The sequence below is a fragment of the Panthera uncia genome, chromosome A2 (genome assembly GCF_023721935.1).
Source record: "Panthera uncia isolate 11264 chromosome A2, Puncia_PCG_1.0, whole genome shotgun sequence".
NCBI classification, from domain to species: Eukaryota; Metazoa; Chordata; class Mammalia; order Carnivora; family Felidae; genus Panthera; species Panthera uncia.
Window position 1 is genome coordinate 17796326 of NC_064816.1, and position 19016 is coordinate 17815341.

Consider the following 19016-nt stretch of genomic DNA (forward strand, 5'->3'; position numbering starts at 1 on the left):
AACATTAATTTTTTTTTTAATTTAGAAAAAAGAATGAAAGAGAAATTAAGATATTTCCAAATAACATAAACTAAAGGAGCTCATTACCAACAGACCTGTCCTATAAGAAACGCTAAAGGGAATCTTTCAGGCTAAAATGAAAGGATAACTTAAAGCCATAAGAAAAATATACAACACTGGTTAACATGACTATATAGATAAATATAAAATCTAGTATTATTGTACATTTGGTATTGTTTATAACTTTTTTTCTATATGATTTAACAGACAAATGCATAAAATTTTAAAATCTTTGTTAAAGGCATACAATATAAAAGGATGTAATCTAATAACAATAAAAACACAAATACATATATGTATGTGATAACATATATACATATAAAAATTAAACATTAAAAATTTTTTTTTCTAAATTTTTTTTTAACGTTTATTTATTTTTGAGACAGAGAGAGACAGAGCATGAATGGGGGAGGGGCAGAGAGAGAGGGAGACACAGAATCGGAAGCAGGCTCCAGGCTCCGAGCCATCAGCCCAGAGTCCGACATGGGGCTCGAACTCATGGACCGCGAGATCGTGACCTGAGCTGAAGTCGGACACTCAACCGAGCCATCCAGGCGCCCCTAAAAATTTTTTCTAAAAAAGTATAATGTCCTTTGGGTCTTGTAATCCTTAATGATTTAAGGTTTATTTTATCTGGTATTAGGATAGTCATCCCAGCTCTCCTTTGGTTACTATTACATGGAAATATCTTTTTTCATCCTTTACTTTCAGTCTTTTTGTGTCTTTATATCTAATTTGAGTCTCCTATAGACTGCACATAGATGGACTGGGTTTTTAAAAATTTTTTTTAATGTTTTTATTTATTTTTGAGAGAGAGAGACAGAACGTGAGCAGGAGAGGGGCAGAGAGAGAGAGGAAGACACAGAATCCGAAGCAGGCTCCAGGCTCTGAGCTGTTAGCACAAAGCCTGACACAGGGCTTGAACTCATAAACCGTGAGATCATGACCTAAGCCGAAGTCAGACACTTAACCAACTGAGCCACCCAGGCACCCCATATTATGAAAGGTTAAACCCAGGCACCCCATGATGAAAGGTTAAACACAACAAGAAGAAATAACAATCATATGTTCACATAACAGAGCCACAAAATGTGTGAAGTTGACAGAAGTGGGAAAAAGACCACTGTACAATAGTTGGAGACTTCAATATCCCACATTCAGAAATGAATAGAACACCCAGACATAACATCAATAAGGAAACAGAGAATTTGAACAACACTAAAACCCAACTAGACCTAACAGATATATACTCAACCCAACAAAAGCAAAATACATACTTTTTCCAAATACACATGAAACATTCTCTAGGATAGATTATAAATTAGGCAGAAAACAAGTCTGAATAAAATTTAAAAGACTGAAATTATACAAAATATCTTCCTTAATCATAACAAAATGAAACTAGACGTCAATAAGAAGAAAATTGGAAAATTCACAAATCTGTGGAAATTACACAACATATCCTTAAACAACCAATAGGTTGAAGAAACTACAAGGGAAGTTTCTGCCAGAGCAATTAGGAAATAAAAAAAAATAACAGGCATCCAAATTAGTAAGAAGGTAACCATTTGCAGAAGACATGATCTTACATGCAGAAAACCCTAAAATTACCCACACACACACAAAACCACTGTTAGAGCTAATAAATATATTCAGCAAATTCGTAGGATACAAAATCGCCACACAGAAATTGGTTGATTTCTTTTTTTTTTTTTTAAAGATTTACTCATTTTTGAGAGACAGAGTATGAGTGGCGGAGGGGCAGAGAGGGAGGGAGACACAGAATCTGAAGCAGGCTCCAGGCTCTGAGCTGTCAGCACAGAGCCCAACATGGGGCTTGAACTCACAGAGTGCAAGATCATGACCTGAAGTCAGATGCCCAACCAACTGAGCCACCCAGGTGCTCCGAAATTGGCTGCATGTCTATACTTTAGCAGCGAACAATCTGAAAGGAATATTAAGAAAACAATCCATTTACAATAGTATCAAAAAGAAATAAATGTAAAAAAAATTTTTTTAATAAAAAAATCCAATAGTATCAAAAAGAATAAAATACTGAAGAATGAATATAACTAAGAAGTTGAAAGATTTATATTCTGAAAACTACAAAACACTTCTGAAAGAAACATCTAAATAAATGGAAAAACATCCCACGTTGACAAATTGGAAGACTTAATATTGTTAAGATGACAAATACTACCCAAAGAGATGTGCAGCCTAAATGTAATCCCTAACAAAATACCAATGACAATTATTGCAGGGGAAAAAAAAAAAAAAAAAACAACTATCCAGAAATTCATAGAGAATCTCAAGGGACCCTGTATAGCCAAAATTCCTGAAGAACAAAATTGGAGGAATCACATTTCCTGATTTCAAAACTTACTGCAAAACCACTATAATCAAAACAGTGTGGTACTAGCATAAACACAGTCATACAGACTAATAGAACACAACAGGAAGCCCAGACATAAACCCCTGCACATATTGGTCAAATGATTTTCTTTTTTTTTAATATTTATTTAGAGAGAGAGATAGAGAACATGCATGAGCAAGGGAGAGGCAGAGAGAAAGGGAAAGAGAGAATCCCAACCACACTGTGTCTATCAGCATGAAGCCTGACTCAAGGCTTGAATTCACAAACTGCAAGATCATGACCTGAGCTGAAATCAGGAGTCGGACATTTAACCCACTGAACCACTCAGGCACCCCGTCTTTTCTAAGTTCATTTATTTATGAGAGAAAGTGTGAGTCAGGGAGGGGCAGAAAGAGAGGGAAAGAGAGAATCACAAGCAGACTCCACACTGTCAGAGCAGAGCCTGACGTGGGGGTGCTCAAACCCACAAACCAGGAGATCATGACCGGAGCCGATGTCAGACATTTAACTGCTTGAGCCACCCAGGTACCCCAAATTAATTATATTTTTATGGGGTTTTTTATACTTATTTATTTTTGAGAGAGAAAGAGAGAGCAGGGAGGCAGCTCTCCACTGTCAGTGCAAAGCCCAACGCAGGGCTCAAACCCAGGAACCGTCAGATCATGACCTGAGCCAAAGTTGCACACTCAACCAACTGAGCCACTCAGGTACCCCACAGTCAAATGATTTTCAACAAGGGTGCCAAGACTATCAATGGGCAAAGGACAGTCTTTTCAACAAGTGGTACTGGGAAAACTGAACGGCCATATGCAAGAGTGAAATTGGAGCATTCCTTCACATCATATACAAAAATTAACTCAAAATGGATCAAAGACCTAAACTTACAAGCTAAAATTATAAAACTCTTAGAAGAAAACATGAGGGGGGTATTTCATGACCTTAGATATGACAATGATTTCTTAGCTATAACAACAAAAGCACAGGCAAGAAAAGAAAAAGTAGATAAACTGGGTATCATCAAAATTAAATACTTTTGTACATCAAAGGACACTGTCAAGAGAATGAAAAGACAACTCACAGAATGGGAGAACATATCTACAAATCATACCCTCTGATAAGGGATTAATATCCAATATAGAGAACTCCCACAACTTAAAGACAAAAAAATAAACAATCCAATTCAAAAGTGGTCAAAGGACTTGCTTGGTTAGACATTTCTCCAGGGAAGATATGCAAATACCAATATGTACATGAAAAGATGCTCGGCATCCTTAGTTATTAGAAAAATCCACATGAAAGCCACAATGAGATACTACCTCACACCCATTGGAATGGCTATTATTAAAAAAAAAAAAAAAAAGTTAGCAAAGATGTGGAGAAACTGGAACTCTTACGCACTGCTGGTAGGCATGTAAAATGTTTCAGTCACTGTGGAAGACAGGATGGTAGTTCCCCAAAAAATTAAACACAGAATTTCCATGTGGTGCAGCAATTCCACTCCTAGGTATTCCACTCCTACCCAAAAGAACTGAAAGCAGGGACTCAAACCAATTATTTATACACTAATGATCATAGCAGCATTATTCACAATAACCAAAAAGTAGATACAACTTGTGTCCGTTAACAGATGAATGGACAGATAAAATGTGTTATATACATACAATGGAATATGATTTAGTTATAAAAAGAAATGAAATTCTGATACATGCTATAACATAGATGAACCTTGAAAACATTAAATGAAATAAGCCAGGCATCAAAGAACAAAAATTATATGATTCCATTTATATCAAATATCTAAAACAGACAAACCCATAGAGGTAGAAAGTATATTAGAGATAGAAAGTATATTAGAGGTTACAATGGACTGAGGGGAGGGGAAAATAGGACACTGTACAATAGATACAGAGCTTGTATTTGAGATGATGGAAAAAGTTCTTGAAATAGTGATATGGTTACACAACACTGTGAATGTACTTAATACTACTGTATTGTACACTTAAAAATAGTTAAAATAGTAAAATTTTGTTTTCTACATTTTACTATAATTTTTTAAAAGACAATTCATTTATGAGGCACCTGGCTGGCTCAGTCAGTGAAGTATGCAACTCTTGATCTCAGGGTTGTGGGTTCAAGCCCCATGCTGGGTGCAGAGATTACTTTAATTAATTAATTAATTAATTAATAAAATGAATAGATAGATAGATAGGGGTGCCTAGGTGGCTCAGTAGGTTAAGTGTCCAACTTTGGCTCAGGCCACGATCTTGCAGTTCATGAGTTCGAGCCCACGTCAGGCTCTGTGCTGACAGCTCAGAGCCTGGAACCTGGAGCCTACAGCCTGCTTCGGATTCGGTGTCTCCCTCTCTCTCTGCCCTTCCCCTGCTCACGCTCTGTCTGTCTCTCTCTCAAAAAAGTAAATAAACATTAAAAAAATTAAATTAGTAAGTAAAATCTAAAAAAAAAGACATTTCATTTACAATAGCATTAAAATAACATCAAACATCTTGGGATAAATTTATAAGATACGTGAAATCTCTGCAGTGAAAACAACCAAACAATCCAGAAAAATTAAAGAAGACATCAATAAATGGAGTTCTACACCAGGTGTATGGATTAGAAGACTTGATATGGTTAGGATGTCAATCCTCCTCAAATGAACCAATAAATTCAATGGAATCCCAACCACAATATCGGCAGGCTTTTTTTAGAGAAATTGGAAAACTAATTCTAAAATGTGTATGGAAATATAAAGAACCCTAAATACCCAAATCAATCTTATAAAGAAGAATAAAGTTGGGTGACTTATATACTACCGACTTCAAGACTTATCAGTGGGTATTAGCATATAAACAAATAGATCAATTGACAGAACAGAGATCCCAGAAATAGGTCCATACCTATACAGTCAATTCATTTTTTACATAAGTGCTAAAGCAAATAAATAGAAAGTGAAAGTTGTGATAGTTTTAAACTGTAAAATTTTTTGATAGTTCTTCCCCCAAAAGGTAGAGCCTTCTTCTCTCCACCCTTAAGTATGGGCTGGACTTAGTGACTCAATTCTAAGGAACAGAATATAATATGGCAGAAGTGACAGTCTGTGACTAGGTCATAAGAAGCTTCTTTACTCTGTCTTGGATCATTCATTCTGGAGGAGGATCATAGAATGCCATGAGGATACTCAGAGAGCCCACATGTCAAAGAACTGTGGCCTCCTGCCAAAAGCCAAGTTAAGTCATCTTAGAAACAGATCCTCCAGCTCCAGGCAAACCTTCAGATGACTGCAGTCCCACAAGACATCTTAACCTGCAACTTCATGAGAGACTGTGAGCCAGAGCCACCCGGCTAAGCCACTCCAAATTTTTCATCCTCATAAACTGAGGCAATAAATGTCTGCTATTTTAAATTGCTTAAGTTTTGGGGCACCTGGGTGGCTCAGTTAAGTGTCCAACTTGGGCTCAGGTCATGATCTCATGAGTTAATGAGCTCAAGCCCCACATCAGGCTCTCTGCTGTCAGCACGGAGCCCGCTTCAGATCCTGTCTCTGTCTCTCTCTCTCTCTCTCTGCGCCCTCCCAAAAATAAAATAAAATAAAATATTTAAACTACTAAGCTTTGGAGTCAAGAGATAACAGATACACATCTTTTTAGCAAATGGTGCTGGTATTAGAACAAGAAGACATCCATATAGGAAGAAAAATGAACCCCAACCATGAGATCATGACCTGAGCCGAAGTCAGACACTTAACTGACCGAGCCACCCAGACAACCCAAAAGTTTCTTTTAAAACTAGACACACATCTACCTGTAACCCAGCAATTCTATTACCCTCTATTCCTCTATTCCCCAAGAGAAATGAATATATGTGTATATCCCCCAAAAACACTTGTACGAAAATGTTCATAGAAGCTTTACTCGTAAGTCAAACAATGGAAACTGCCCAGATGTCCATCAACAGAACAGACAAACCGGAATGTTTGCACAATGCAATAAAAAGGAATGAACTACTGATACAAACAGCAGGGAATTCTCAAAACATTATACTGTGTGAAAGAAGCCCTACATGAGAGTATTATTCCATTTAGTATTATTTATTACACAAGTATTATTCCACATAGTATTATTCCATTTATATGAAATTTTAAAACTGGATGACTAACCTATGATGAAAACATTCAGAACAGAAGTTGTCTCTGGCTAGAACAGAACAGCACTTTATGCACTTAATTCCTACATTAACACAAATTTAAAAACAGATGGTAGCAACAACAGTATTGTCAAGAAAATACTTATTAAATTATTAACAACCTGTTCATATAACCCTGACAAATAGCGGCTTACCAGTTATCAGTGTATTATCTCTTGGCTCCAAACCCAACCATCACCACCCGCTCTGCAAAAACGAAGCTGGACTCATTAAATATTTTTCCTTTGCCAGATGTTAAGTTTTGTCAGTGAAAGACACTGGGGAAAGTCTGCAAAAAAATATGCTCCTCTCACCAGGCCTCTGCCACCCAGTCAGCTCCTTTCAGTGCCCAGCCACTGGTGGCTGCCTGACTCCCAGAATGTATCACGGTCAGCAGCACACAGTGGCCAGCAGCTTCCTCTGACACCTCACTGAAGTAGAGAGAGTGCTTCCAGCAAAACGCCTCTCCATAAGTGGCTTTCTCCAACATCCTAGAGGGTAGACTTCTAGCATGATCTGCCAATGTGGCACCACAATGACTTTCTCTGCCATCCAGTTAGGTATGACCACCCCCATCTCCATGATACGATCTCAGCCCTGAGAGGGTATCTTCCTTGAGTGCTCTGTATCAATGCTAGGGGTAATGGCTGCTCCTACATATGCTATTTCTATATTACTTAGAGTTCACTCTACTTTTTACTAGCCAAATTCTCATTACTCCAATCCTCAATTACAGTTAACAATTCTTTATATTAAACTTTACCTGTTCAAATTCCTGTGTGGTTTTTGTCTCCCAAAGGGTCACTGACAGTTGTTTGAAGGAGTTTAAAAGGTTAAGTAGTATAGACCAAAAGTGAGAAATTATATTACCTAAATAAAATCCACACAGCTCTGCTTTATTCACAATTTACCGATCAAAAGTAATACAACACTGTAAACAGCCAAGTTAACATGCTTAAGGGTCCAAGCAGCCCTGCCTGGTACACTCTGCTTTGGGGAGTTACTCAAGCTTAATATTCAGCTCCCTGAGGCCAAAGTTAGGCACTTTCTTTGGAGAGACTCATAAAATAGCTAACACAATCACATATTTTATAATACATCTTCCCAAACACAGAAAAAACTTCTAAGCATTCATTCTGTTTTATGCTAAAGAAATCATTTTAATCTTCATGCAGAATATTAAATAAATAAATAAATAAATAAATAAAACGGCCTATGCACATCTTGTGCTTGCCTAAAGTATCTAGTGTGCTACTTGGCCCTGACCCACACATCTTCCAGTTGAGCAGAATCTTTATAAATAAGTTTCAAAATACTCTCCACTAAATCAGGTTTGTGACCAAATAGCAACTATAAAGTCTCCAAATCAATCCAGGACCATTAAAGTAAAATCTGCAAAAAAAAATTTAGAGTATATAATTAAGTACATGTTGAGTGGCTACAATGAATGAGACCCCATAGAACAAATATTGTACTAAGACAAACACAGTTCTTGTCCTCAGAAAACTGAAAGTGAGGATGCAGGACAGGTAGAAAGGAGAGACAAATAAGCAAATTTAAGACTATGGTAAATGTTACAATGAGGAATGTAACACCAAGAGTGGCCATTAACAAAGATGGAAGGTGCAGGTCAGGAAAGGGTTTGTAGAAGATACCGCATCTAAACTGAAATCTGAAAGATAATTAGAGTCTGACAGGAAGCGAGATAGGGAGGTGGGGTGGGGGAATAAAAGCATGGGCAATGGCCCACAGGGAGGAAAGAGAGTCACCTGAAACATCTGACGCTAGAGGGTCAAGAGATGCAGTTAGAGACCATTAAGAACCAGGTGAGGAAGTACCTCATCTACATTCAGGAGCTGGGACCTGACCCACTTCCTACTAGGAGGTCACTGAACAGCTTCAAGCAGGCCAAGGACTCAGATCTGCACAGCCCATAGTGTAGAGTGGACTGGATCGGGCAAAACTATGGGAGCCAAAGGAAACTATTTCCAAATAGTTTTTGAGAAATTAAAGTAAGTCCTACATTAACCATTTGACAAGCTTTCCCTTTATCTGATCAACTCCATGAGGTAAGGGGAGTAGGTGTGATTAACCAGTATTACATGGATAGTAGTAAACAGAGAAGTCAGTCAGCTGACTTGTCAAAGTAAGGTTCCACAGCTAGAAAGTACTTAAAAATACCAGCATTCACTCTCCTTGACTGCTTCCTAGGAGAGCTGAGGTAGGCATCACTTGTTGCATGAACTTATTAGCACTGTCAACAGTATACCTGAAGGTTCATTTGCTTAGAAAGTTTACTGCCTTTACAAAATGATGTGGGAACCCCAAAACTTTCAGACTAGTGAGACAATATTCCTTCCGTTCCTTGTCATGCTGGCAGGGAAGCAAGGCCACCGGGGGTGAGGAAGAGAGACCGAGTTTCAGAATCAGACGTTCACTTAAGAAAATCACTTATTCTCCGCAACTGTAGTCACCACCTAGAAATTGAATACAATAATTCCCGAAGTCTCCACACTCTAAAAAATGTCTAAGATTCCATAGCTATCCCACCTGAAGAAAGCACGGTATCCTGGAAAACTTCACAATATTTTCCAGAATGGGAACATAATCTTGGAGGGTTTCAAATTCTCCCAGAAACACTTTGGGTGCTAACAACCAGCATCAATGTCCATGGTCAGGAGAAACCTTTCTGAGAACAGCATCTGAAAATGTTTCCTTATCTGGGAATGCAAGCTGGTGCAGCCACTCTGGAAAACAGTATGGAGGTTCCTCAAAAAATTAAAAACAGAACTACCCTACGACCCAGCAATTGCACTACGAGGTATTTACCCACGGAATACAGGTGTGCTGTTTCGAAGGGACACATGCACCCCCATGTTTATAGCAGCACTATCAACAATAGCCAAAGTATGGAAAGAGCCCAAATGTCCATCAATGGATGAATGGATAAAGAAGATGTATTTATAGGGGCGCCTGGGTGGCTCAGTCGGTTAAGCGTCCGACTTTGGCTCAGGTCATGATCTCGTGGTCCATGAGTTCGAGCCCCACGTCAGGCTCTGTGTTGACCGCTCAGAGCCTGGAGCCTGTTTCAGATTCTGTGTCTCCCTCTCTCTCTGACCCTCCCCCATTCATGCTCTGTTTCGGTCTCAAAAATAAATAAACGTTAAAAAAAAAATTAAAAAAAAAAAGATGTGGTATTTACATACAATGGCGTATTACTCGGCAATCAAAAAGAATGAAATCTTGCCATTTGCAACCACATGGACGGAACTGGAGGGTATTATGCTAAGTGAAATTAGAGAAAAGACAACTATCACATGACTTCACTCATATTGGGACTTTAAGATACAAAACAGATGAACATAAGGAAAGGGAAACAAAAATAATATAAAAGCAGGGAGGGGGACAAAGCATAAGAGGCTCATAAATATGGAAAACAAACAGAGGGTTACTACAGGGGGTGTGGGAGGGGGGAATAGGCTAAACGGGTAAGGGGCATTAAGACATCTACTCCTGAAATCATTGTTGCACTATATGCTAACTAATTTGGATGTAAGTTAAAAAAAAAATAAAAGTAAAAAGTAAAAAATAATTTAAAAAATAAAACAAAGGGATCAAAAACATTATTAAAAAAAGAAAAAGTTTCCTTATCAATAAATAAGAGGAAAAAAAAACCACATCTAAATCCTATAGCAGTTACTTGCATTATAAATCTAACTTTAAGGGGGTGCCTTGGTGGCTCAGTCAGTGAAGTATCCAACTTCGGCACAGTTCATAGGTTAAAGCCCCGCGTCGGGCTCTGTGCTGACAGCTCAGAGCCTGGAGCCTGCTTCATATTCTGTGTCTCCTTCTCTCTGACCCTCCCCCGTTCATGCTCTGTCTCTCCCTGTCTCAAAAATAAATAAACGTTAAAAAAAAAAAATTTTTTTTTTAATTTTTTTTAAGAGGACTCTGATAACCAAGAAACTAGCCACTGACCACTGCCCCAAGAAGTCAATGGTAAAACAATGCAGATGCTATGAACAGGCAAAATGTGGAAATGACTTTTAATGGGTGGGGGGGGGGTGGACCTAAGGGATGAATACTCCTCACAAAAATCACTGCTTGCTGCTCCCAGGAATTAAAATCTAGAACACTTAACTAAGACCTCTGGGTTGGTACCAGTTTTCTAACACTACACATGGAAGATCATAGACAAAGAAGACTCAAACTTTAAAAAGTTCCATGTGAATTAAAATTCACAGTATCAAAATTAAAATTTAAAGTAGCAAAATACACCCCACTTGACTAACAGTCTAAAGAGGCAGTGTCGGGGCACCTGGGTGGCTCAGTCGTTGAGCATCCGACTTCAGCTCAGGTCATGATCTCACAGTCCATGAGTTCGAGCCCCGCATCGGCTGTGCTGACAGCTCAGAGCCTGGAGCCTGCTTCAGATTCTGTGTCTCCCTCTCTCTCTGCCCCTCCCCTGCTCATGCTCTGTCTCTCTCTGCCTCAAAAATAAATAAAAACATTAAAAAATAAAATAAAAATAAAATAAAAAATAAAGAGGGAGTGTCCACTGTGATAAGTAGGCCTGAACACTTACAAACGCAAAAATCACCAAGGCCAAGCTCCATAGAGAGATGAAGGATGAATTCTGTGAACCCTGTGAGTGACCAAGAAGCCTCCTGGCCTGCATCAATTAAAGAAATCCAGAAGGATGATAAGCACTGATATAAGTTCTAAAGCGAACAGACCCTCTCCATCTAGAAGCCTGTGTGTACCTGCAATAAACAGTTCCTGGTTACTTCAACTTCCCACCTCAATGGAGCGTCCATTAGTTCTTGTCTCATGATGGGAAGGTATAGAAATCCCGCAAAAGCAGAAAATGCAGCTTGGAGCTGAAAACTATGAGGGATGAATAACAAAACCGGGCCCAGAGTCCAAAGGACTCAACATTTCCTGAAACAGTGTTCCTCTGATGTGCTGACAGCTCAGAGTCTGGAGCCTGTTTCAGATTCTGTGTCTCCTCTCTCTGCCCCTCCCCCACTCACACTCTGTCTCTCCCTCTCTCAAAAATAAATAAATAGTCTGTAAGTCAGAGCCATTCTACTCTCAGATACTTACTGAAGAGAAATAAAAGTATGTATACACACAGACTTGTATGAAAAAATCTATCGCATCTCTCTCTATTCATAAGAGCCCCAAATTAGAAACAACCCAAATGCCCATCAGCAAATGGTATAGCCATAAAAAGGAATACTACTCAGGAATAAAAAGTAACACAACAAAATGGATGAAACCTCTAAAATATCACATTGAACAAAAGTAGCCTGATACATAAGACTTCTCATTATTCTCAGTAGCTACATTTTATAAAGTCACTGCTAACACCAAATTAGCAAATATCAAGCCCCTATCCTAGGGGAAAAATAGGGTTAGGTTTCTGTGAGCCTCTGGTCACATTTTTGTCAACCAATCAATTCATAACCTTCCAGAGCTACATACATAAAATATATAACCTGTACATACCTATTTAAAGACACTTTAAAATACAGTAGTCCCCCCACTTATCCATGCTTTTGCTTTCCATGGTTTCAGTTACCCAGAGTCAATCAAGGTCCAGAAGCAAATGGTCCAGAAGCAAAGTATGTTCAGAAGGTCACTGGTAGCTTAACAGCTACGTCACGATGCCTACATCATGTAGCTCACTTCATCTTATCATGTAGGCATTTTACCATCTCACATCATCACAAGAAGGCTGAGTACAATACAAGAGATTGTGAGAGACTCCATCCACACAACTTTTATTACAGTACATTGTTACAACTGTTCTAATTTATTATTGTTGTTGTTAGTCTCTGACTGTGCCTGATTTATAAATTAAGCTTTATTCTAGGTATGTATGTATAGGAAAAAACATAGTACATATAAGGTCCAGTTTCAGTTTCAGGCATCCACCCAGCGTCCTGGAAGTATACCCTATGGATAAGGGGGAACTACTGGATATTACTGACTCATTAATACTGAACTCTCAGTCAACAGTACTATAATTCATTTCTGAATAAAACTTATCTAATACACAGATTTTCTCCACATTCTTTTCTTGTGCTTAGGAAGATTAACAGCACTTCAGCAATACACTTGAGAGCCATTTTAAGCAGCACAATTCCCAAAAAGCACAAAAATATTTTTAAAATATGGTACTAAGCAGACCACTAAAAGGACACTTGTTTACAGTATTAGAGCTGAAACAAGAAGGCAGACTGTCACCTTGCTCCACTTTAGCTGGGAATGTACACAACAGGCAATTCAAATTTTTTGCCATTTCTGGTCTTTTTTTTTCACTAGCAAAATGGCTCAAATTTCCTTAATTCATTGCCAAATTAAAAAATCAGGGGGATGCCTGGATGGCTCAGTTAAGCCTCTGACTTTGGCTCAGATCACGATATCACGGTTCATGAGTTCGAGCCTCACACCAGGCTGTGTGCTGACAGCTCAGAGCCTGGAGCCTGCTTCGGATTCTGTGTCTCCTTCTCTCTCGTACTCTGTCTCTCTCTCTCTTTCAAAAATAAATAAAACATTTTTTTAATAAATACATAATCATGAAATTTCACATAAAAATTCAGATTTCTTGTTTTCTTTAAAAAAAAAAAAATCACAAGATGTGGTACACAACTGGCTGGAACTGAGCAACAGTGACCCTTCAGATAAGCCTGCGCTTGCTAGTTCACCCTAGTCCCTTACATTCTGCTTCCCTCAATTTGTTGCCAACTGCCCCATGATGTAAATGCATCATTTACCAACATGGATGTTTATAATATATTGCTGACTGCAAAAAGGTACAAGTCAGGATGTATGGCATCATCTCATTTTTGTAAAAATTAAAGACAAAGGGGAAAAAAAAGTCTGGTTATACACTAAAACAGTGAAAGTTATGCATGTTCCTTTATTTTTATTTCTTCCTGTTACTCATATATTTATCTTTTTTTTAAACTAGTGAATATATTACTTACGTAAGTTGTTTTTTATAGCAGCTTTGAGTTAACAATCACACACCATACAATTCACCCACTTAATGCATACAATTCAATGGTTTTTAGTATATTCATAGGCATGTGCAGCTACCACTACAATTTTTAAACATGTTCGTCACCTCAAAAAGAAACCCAATAACCTTTAGCTATCATTCCCCTATGCTCTCATCTACCTCCAAGCCTTAAGCAATCACTAATCTACTTGTGATCTCTATTCTGCATATTTCATACAAATGGAATCATTTAATATGTGATCTTTTGCGTCTGGCTTCCTTCATTTCACATGTCCAGGTTCATCCATGTTGTAGCATGTAACAGCACTGCATTCTTTTTTATTGCTAAACAATATTCCATTGTATGTATACACCACGTTTTTATTATCAACTGAGAAGATGGTTGAGTTGTTTTCCTCTTTGGCTACTATAGATAACACTGCTATAAACATTCATATACAGGTTTTTGTGTGGACATTATGTTCTCATTTCTCTTGGGTAGATAACTAGGAGTGGGATTGCTTGGTCATATGGTAACTCTATGTTTAACAGTTCAAGAACTGCCAGACTATTTTCCAAATCCAGGCAAAAGCACAGATCTACTGGCACAAACATAAAAAATACCTGATTTGTCCCTGGCTGCATTATTTTACATTCATACCATTCTCTGTGTATGAAGGCTCTGATTTCTCCACATCTTCACCACCACTCGTCATTACCTGACTTTTCAATTACAGAATAAGTCATTTATAAGCGTTCATTTAATCCTAACACACCCAGATTTTTATGGACTTCAAGCTGATTCGTGGACATCAAATTTTAGACTTGAAGAGAGTCCAGTCCTAACCTACTCACCTAGACTGCCCATCTTCTGTAAAATGAAGGGAAAGGAATAAATGATCTAAACCTCTACCCACAAATGAAACTTTTACAGAAGAGATTAGCAGATTTTGTAAGCAACAAAACAATGTCCCTAACAGGGATCCAGCCCTCGAACAGGTTTTCCCATCAAAACTCATTTGTAATGCCTCCTACATAAATGCAACTTCAAACCATAGCAGCAAATATGACAGCCTTGATCTATCACTTTTCATAAGAGAACCAACATGTCTTAGGCTGTCCCACTCAGAATCCATTGCTCACATTCTGCTGTAATAGAGGGAGAAAATAAAATCTGATTTAAAATCAAGGCAAAAGCACACATCCAGTGGCACAAACAAAATCTCTGACTGCTCCATTGTCTGAAGTCAGAGATGGAGAGGACTGTGCAGCCTTTCCCCAGCTCTCTCCTCACTGCTCCTTATAGCCTCAGGGCAGCACTGGGACCAGGGCAAGCAGCAAATAATACACACATTTACAGTAGTCCCAGGTGGCTGTGAGACCAAGACCCACCCAAGAAGGGGGTCTAAGAATCTCAGCACCCGGCCCTATGCTCACCCTATACATGTTTTCTCCAAGAATCAATATGGCATCTTAGCCAGGAAGGGGATGGGCCACACAGCCTCTTCTGAGATGCAGAATTACTTTGTTTTCAGGCTTCAGTTCTGCACTTTGAGCAAGTTCTGCCTCTGTTCTACAGCACTGAGGTACAAGCACTTCAGGCAGGACAGGAGGTAGAGATCCATGGCCACCAAATTCTCATTTCTACGTGCCTATTCTCTCCATTTCCCTGTTTAAATACAGAGGGTGTTACGACTCAGACAAATTTAACACACTCTCATAAACATTTAGTTCTCATCTACTACATGCAGGTACAAGAAGACACAAAAACACAGTCTCTGTAGGAAATGGGCTAGGTCTTAGCAGTGGAAAAAAACAAAATATTCTTAAAAGAGCAAATACTATTTTGTTTTTGAATAAGGGCAATAATGCTGCTGCAGGTCAGAGTACCCTCTGGGACTGGAACATCTGGGAAGTGTTTCGCTGAGCTGGACCCTGGAGAAAAGAGAAGTGGAGATGAAGAAAAAGGATATTCCAAAGAGGAGCAAAAGTCACTGTACTCAGCTGGCAAGAGAACTGTGTAGGGAAATTCCATGTATGGAATGTCTAGCAAATCATTTGGTTAATGGGGATTAGGATAAGCCCTGGAGAGGTAGGCTGGGGCCCGCTGGGCAGCAGCACCTTGACTGCTTGAATGCCATGTTAGGACATCAGATCTCATCCCAAGCCTGCAGCAGTTTCTGACTTCAGTGTAGGATCTCCAGAGCGTCACAAAGTGTGTCTGTTGCTCATGATAGTTAAAAGTGCTGACATTTACAGGTAAATTACATAAATACAAGGAAGAGTCTTTGTGTTCTCACAAGTAAGGCCACAGCAACAGGCCTCTTCTGGTTTCAGCATCTTCTCAAAAAGGATCTCCTGATTAAGGAGCTAGTCTCTTTCACAAATTAAAAAAAAAAAAAAAATTAATTAAAATTTTTTAAAAAGGAGCTAGTTTATTTCAAAATTAAACATTCTAAGACGACAAGATCCTGACACAAATGCACAAAGTATTGTTGCCTCACTTCTCAGTTCACTCATGCAGGCTTTTTCTATGACCACATACAAAGAGCCTTTGCAGAGGAGTCAAGGGACCACATGGAAAGAGCAATGTAGAACTCTTCCTAGATCTAACACCTTGCCCAAGGTCTCTAACCCTTCCACCCTCACAGGAAGGAGGCCTGACGGTCTGTTTTCATTGGGCAAGATACACTTAGCCTCTTAAAAGTTAATTTGGCAGTTCCATACCATCACAACGACAAAAATTAAGTTTCATTTCTTTTTCTGATTCTAACACAGTACTACTTTTCCTCTGTCTCCTGATTACACTGGCAGAATATCTCTTCAGGAGATAAAATCAACCAAGTCATCACCATAATATTCACTTTCTTCTAGAGCAAAAAGAAGACTTTACCACAAGACCAAAAAATGGTCACAAACCAAAGAAATTATGTTCCAAAATAAAACTCGCGCATCATGAACATTTAAGCAGGCTCTTCAGGAAGAAGCAAACAGTGAGCTCCAAGGAGCACAGGAGGCAGGAGCCTGGCAGAGGGCCTTAGCCCTGCCAGAATCACAGGGCCGTGACACTGGCCTGCCTGGGTTCGCGGGGGATTTAGCCTGGTTCGTCTAGTCTAAGTTTCCAAGCAGTCTGGAAAACACTTGCAGGAACCACATCTAAGAAAGAGGTAAGTGTATTTCTCACTTGGCAGCAATAGAATACCCCCAGAGAGCATCAGGCTGGCAATGGACACGTTTCAGCGGTACCGGTCAGCGGAGCTAATTTCCCACTACCCCGCCGGCCGGCCTTCGGGCGCGGGGCTCAGACCTCAACCCCGAGGCTGTCCACCCGCCTCAGCGCCGGTATCCGGGAGGCGCCACGGGAGGCGGGTCAGGGCGCTCGAGCACTGTTGGAGTGATGCTTGGCGGATGCCTCAGCCCCGCGCGTGCCGGCTCCAACCCCGCGCCCGCCGCCGCCAGCCCCGCCGGCGTCAGGCCGGTTTTTCGGCCCGGCTCCTGTCACTCACCGGCCCAGCCCGGGCAGTGGGCGCCCACGGCTCCCCACGGGAGCTGGGCCCCCCGGGCCTCCAGGTTTCGGCCCGCCCCTGGCAGGCAGCGCAGGTGGATGAGCCCCGCAGTAGCGGCCCCGCACCGGCCGCTCGGTCCAGCTCCCGGCGCTGCCCACTGGGTACGGATCAACAACAAGATGGCGGCCAGCCGAGGGGGCGGGGGCCGGGCGTCATAGTAACCAGGACGGCAAAGAACCCGCCCCCGGCTGAGGCTATCCCCAGTCAACAGCCTCTTCGTCCTAGGCCTAAGGGAGTGCTTCTCGCTGACAGGTCGGCTGGCCTGTCAATCAGAGCCTGCCTCTCACGGCCCTTGCCGATCGCCTCAGGACGTGACTGTGACGGCATCGGTTGGCGCATGCGCCTCGTTCCTGGAGTCGCTGGGGGCAGAGCTTTTGCTGGCGATTCTGAGGCTCTAGCGCCCTTGGCCTTTTTGCGTGTGTAGCCTTTTTGCGGGAGCCCACGGCGTCTTCTCATACACGCGCACACACTTAGGGAGTGCCTGCTGTGTGCTATATGGTTTTTTTTGTCACCCATCCTGGAAGGGAGGGGTTGTCCAGGTTCACTGGTGAGGAAACTGAGGCGCAGAGGGGGAGGACTGGCCAAGGTCACGCCCCTTCTGGAAATGGAGGCACCGGTTCTCATACCTCCTCCTACTGGCATCAGAGTATAATTCCCTATTGCCAGTGGTTTCTCCACCTTTGCCCCTCATCAATGGCGAGGTGCAGCCCTGTGTGCTCCTCCAAGCAGTCCCTGGCCCGTTGCCCACGTTTGTCCTTTTGCCTTGAGTTCGGTGCCCAGCACAAGCCCTGGCACACAACAGAAACTCGTCTCTTCCTTCCCTAGAGCATCTTGTCTTTGAGTACCTGTGACACAGCTTTTGCCCTGGACTGTCATGATCTATCTCAGAGGCTAGGAGTCCCAGGAAAATGGTTATCCCTGGCCCCCCATTCAAAGCACCTAACCCTGGGCTTGGTTTCAGGGTTAGGAACTCAAATGAAATCACACAGCCTGGACTCACATCAAGTGCCAGAACTAGCTAGTTATGTGACTTTTGAGGCTTAGTTGCCCCATCTGTAAAACAAAGATAACAAATGAGCCCTTAGAGCAGGGTAAGTGCTCAGAAAAGTCTGCCTGTAACACTTCAGGCAACAGCCTGCTCTCAGGTTGTCCTGGGCAAGCTCTAACACCCTCACTTTTGGGGGAACACCATGAAGCATACTTTTCCCACAGAAGACACTTGGCTTTTTCCCTGACTGGGACACCATAACTGGCTCCGGAAAGGAGGTCCTCCATTGCCCTGAGAGGGTTCAGGTCCACAGACTTGACACGGGGGAGAAGATTGAAAGAACTTAGGGATACCTCAGGAAAGGTAGCCTCTACCCAGACAGCAGGTCCTCTTGGAGAGCTGGCAATAACCTGAGACCTGATTTGAAGCTGGGCAAGGGGAATGAGCTAGCACTGCATCCAACAGAACCTGCCCTCCTCCACGTTATTGCAGGCCACCTGGCTAAGTGCAACAGCTCAGCTCAGCATAGGAAGGGATAAGGGCCAAGACACCAGAAGAAAGAGATCAGGAAGAAATAGGAATATCCCGTCTGAAGGGGGCTACCATCAATCCCTCATAGCCATCCATGCCACAAGGGTCTCAAGTCTGCACCAACCCTCACCTCAGTGCAAAAGTTCAGATCCTTCCCAAGAAAACCACACACAGTTGGCAGAGCCCTAGAGGTTGGTGGGGGCCTTCAAACAGCAACAATGTATTCCTTTCAGTGGGAAAAGGAAGTTCCTGGGCCCTCCCCATCTGCTAGAGCAGGTGGTCTTTGAAGGAACAGGCTGATTGGAG

General features: G+C 41.1%; 1 protein-coding gene across 1 annotated transcript in view; it reads right to left on the reverse strand.

Moving 5' to 3' along the window:
* Positions 1-17396, reverse strand: part of IP6K1 (inositol hexakisphosphate kinase 1) — a 58511-nt gene extending 41115 nt beyond the window's left edge. Inside the window, exon 1 of the mRNA XM_049640482.1 lies at positions 17132-17396. The gene's annotated coding sequence lies outside the window, so the exon portion shown is untranslated. The remainder of the gene's footprint in view (positions 1-17131) is intronic.
* Between the last annotated feature and the right edge of the window lie 1620 nt (positions 17397-19016).